Source organism: Ictidomys tridecemlineatus, unplaced genomic scaffold, assembly GCF_052094955.1.
Source record: "Ictidomys tridecemlineatus isolate mIctTri1 unplaced genomic scaffold, mIctTri1.hap1 Scaffold_66, whole genome shotgun sequence".
Lineage (NCBI taxonomy): Eukaryota > Metazoa > Chordata > Mammalia > Rodentia > Sciuridae > Ictidomys > Ictidomys tridecemlineatus.
In genome coordinates, this window is record NW_027524621.1 from 1417479 (window position 1) to 1421526 (window position 4048).

A 4048-nucleotide genomic window follows, 5' to 3' on the forward strand; every position below is an offset into this window, starting at 1 on the left:
TCCTGAGAACCGTTCTCTGCTGTCCCCAGTGGGAGCTGGTCCACTTAAAATGTCTCAGATTATATGGTTTAAAGGACATAGGGGGAGAAAAGAACAACTCATTTGTCTGAACGTGGGACCATCTGCAGTGCTATTTATCAAGTTGAGCATGGACCAGAGCCTTGTGGAGCTTCTCCTCCAGCTCTGGGCTGCTTCCCTCACATCCCCACAGGTGTTGTCTGACAGCAGACCTGCAATAAGCCACCCACATGACAATTCCCATCTCTGGGTCTGTTCCAAGGGAACGGGACCTAATCCAGGTCATTTGTCATACCTACCTCTGACCTTATACTCCAGAAGGAAAAATCAAGGACAAGGACAACTTGAGCTAATGTGTAGAACTTTCTACTTCCTCACTCCAGCACGGTCAATAGACAATCATCCCTCAAATGCTATCTGAACGCTGGCCATGTGTCCGTACTGAGCTGGCATGGAGGACATACTGGATAAGAGCAAGCAGGTCCTGTCCTCATGGTACTTCCATTCTAGCAGGGAGGGGTTGTTATGGTTTGGATGTGAGGTGTCCCCCAAAAGCTCACATGTAAGACAATGCAAGAAGGTTCCAAGGAGAAATGATTGGGTTGTGAGAGCCTTACCCCAATCCGTGATTTAATCCTCTGATAGGGATTAACTGAGTGTAACTGAAGTGCTAGGGTGTGGCTGGAGGAGGTGGGAACTGGGTCGTGGCCTTGGGTATATATGTGTCTGCCGAGTGGAGTCTCTCTCCCAGCTTCCTGTTCGTCATGGGAGCTGCTTCCCTCTCCACCCTCTTCTGCCATGATGCTCCGGTTCACTTTGAGCCCTGAGGAATGGAGCTGGCCTTCTATGGACTAAGACCTCTGAAACCGTGGGCCCTCCAGTAAAGTCTTCCTCCACCACAGGTGTTCTGGTTGGATCCTTTAGTCACAGCAGTGGAAAAGCTGACCAAAACAGGGATATAGATGTGACCCGACTAGAGTGTGGACCTTCCAACCAAAGAGGAAAATCAGGGTAGGATGGAGGGAGTAGAAAAGGTTCTGAAGAATGTCTCAGGAGACAGAAGGTCAAGCAAAAGGGCCAAATACCTTCTATTTCCTAACCTGAAAGAGAAAATAGAGGAGAAAGCGTGGATGCCTGGATCCCAGTCCTGCTTGCCTATTGCTCTGTCACACACAGGTCTTTGGTCCTTTTACTTGACTTATTTTTTTGTCTTGATTCTTCAGAATTCTTTCCACTCCATTCTTCTCTGGCGTTCTCATTAGCTGGAGTAGAAGTTTCCCAATTTGAAGCTCATAGATCTCTAGAGATTTGTGCAAGAGCTTCAGAGTGTTCATAATCCCCTCCCCCCAGAAAGTGAAATGCACATCTATTTTTACTTGCAAAATGAGCTGAACCATTCACAAGATTCCAGGAGGCATCTATATGGGTACCCTAAAAGTCAAGAACTGCAGGTTAGATTGCATGGCCAGTAAATGCAAATGTCCCAGGAGTTTTGGATAATATAGAAACACCCAAGACTCATGCAGCAATTGCGGGTGTGGCATGGTTGTGATGGAACAGCTGGCTGGCAAATGAATTCTCCTCTTTCCTGTGACCTTGAATCACACCACGACTATATTGGAGCTGGATGCTTGCCCACTGCTGGGCACTTGATTGTCTCTCTGGGTTTCTTTATTGGCAACATGAGCACATCCAGCTAAGTTATCTTCAAGTTCCAGCTTGAACATAACTTGTGATTTGGTGAAGAGCCTCAGAAACCATCTATTACAGGATCTATCAAACAGGATGCAGAGCAGAGATTGGGGGTGGAACTCGGGTAGAGCCCTTGCCCAGAATGTGTGAGGCCCTGAGTTCCATTTGGAGCCCAGAAAAAAATAAATAAATAAAGCGGGGAGAAAAAAGTTCGTAGAGGGCATTGGTTAATGTGGGGTTCCGGAGCTAGCAAGCCCAGGACTGGATCTCAGCTTTTCCACATGGGTATGTTTTGTCTCTGGGCCTTTGTGGAACAGTGATGAAAATAATGGCACCTCTCCATTGGGTTCCTTTGAAAAGCAAAAGAATGAGCTGGTCATGTGAAGTGCTAGATCAGAGTCAGGCATACACTAGGTACACCGTAAGTGTTGGCTTTTGCATAACTTGTTTATAGAAGGGAGAACTCAAGGGCCAGGAGTGATTTTTGGAAAGGTCAATAGAATGAGACAGAACAAGTCCAGGATTCTTGACTCCTGGTCCGAGCTCTCTCCCCTACACCTCCCTAATCACTGCATCTGCTGGCACTCTTCATTTCTCAGAAGATTTATGATTTCTCAGTATTTTCAAGGCACAAATCACCATGACCTCAGAAAACCTTGTATCTATGTCTTCTGATGACCGCAGTCAAGGAGCTCTGGAGCTTACTTTCCTAGTAGTAAGCTCCTGCTATTGTTAACCCTCATTCCCACCCCAGCCCAGCCAAGCCCTAGAAGTCCTGTCTCTGGGCTTTGTCCCATGAAGAAGCTCCGGGTTTTGCCTTAGATGCAAGACATCTTGAGAAACCCCAGGTCGCATTTCCCATGTGATTTGCACGATCTCTTCGCGTGTCTGGCTTCCAAGCTGCCACTGACTATCAGACATTCTGTCATATTCTGACACCTCTCCCTGCTCCCATTTGGAAGGAGGACATGGTCTTAACCTCAGTATTCACCAGTTGCCTATTTCCAGAGCCTTCTCTGGTCGGCTTTAATCTCAGGCCAATCCCCAACTCATACCGGGACATGTGTGGATTTTGAGAAGGACTGGCTCAGGCAGAAAGTGAGAGAAACCCAGAGCTGGCCAGCCTCACCTGTGATGAGCAAGAGTACATTCACTATACTATCACTAACAACCTTCTTTTGCATTCAGCGCTTGCCAATTTACAAAGCACATTTATGTTCACTCTATCCCATTTGCTTCTACAACCCTCTTAAAATAATGTTTAAGTGGTTACTGAGCTCGGGCCTGGAGGAATTAAGTGACTTGCCTAAGACCACAAGTTGTTTTTTAAGGTAAAATTGAAAACCAGGTCTGTCTCACATGAAGTTCATTTTTCTCCAGTTATGCCACAGATGGGACATCAGAGGGTCCGTGGGACAAGAGAATGTGGAAAGTGGAGAAAAGACAGAGTACAAGAGGGCTAGGTGGGGAGCTGGGGCTGTTCCAAGGACAAGGCACACGTAAGGGGTCTGGCCTCCTGTCTCCCACCTAAGCAGCCCACCATGGCTAAAGTTAACAGTCTCAGCTCAGCTCCTCCTCTCTTCCTTTCCTGCCACAGCTCCCTAGGAGTTGAAGTGTCACGGAGACGAGCACAAGCTTTGAAACCAATCAGATCCTAGTTTAAATCTTGATTTTACTACAGAGAGATCATAGGCAAATTACTCAGCCTCCCTGAGCTTATATTTCTTCCTTTGCAAAAAAAAAAAAATCTGAATCAACACATCTGCCTTGCAGGGTAGTTATGAAGATTAAATTAAAGAATTAAAGAATGTGTCATTATGGAGACAACTTGGGGAGTAGCACCTCATAAAGAGCCTAACTACAGGGCCATCAAGAGCCTAGCAGCCTCCCTGCGGGGAGGTGAGCTGTGTCCTGCTTTCTCTGGGCTTCATTTATTTTCTGGATACCCTTCTGTTGCAAGCTAAACAGTTCCTCCCCCTCACTGATGTTTGTGCCTTTCCTGTGGCTACAGACTCCATAAAGGTCCCTGCTTAGCAGTTGCTTAGCCGAGCTGGGCCAATTAAACTGCATTCCTCTAATTGTTTTTGTGGCTTTTCTCTGAACTCCCTCCAACTTGTCAACAAATCGGTTCTAAATTTAGACCCAAGCGCCAGATCCTGGAGCTCTGATTCTCTCCCTGCTCTAGCCCACCAAGCGTCTCTCTGTCTCTCTGGGGCTTTCATCGATTGCTTGTGAGTGGGGGGCTTCCCCCTCCTCCCTCTCCCTCTCCCCTCTCCTCCTTCTCCTAATAGAGCAGAGCCATACCAAGGACTTTGTGGCTTGATTTATTTTGTTTGCA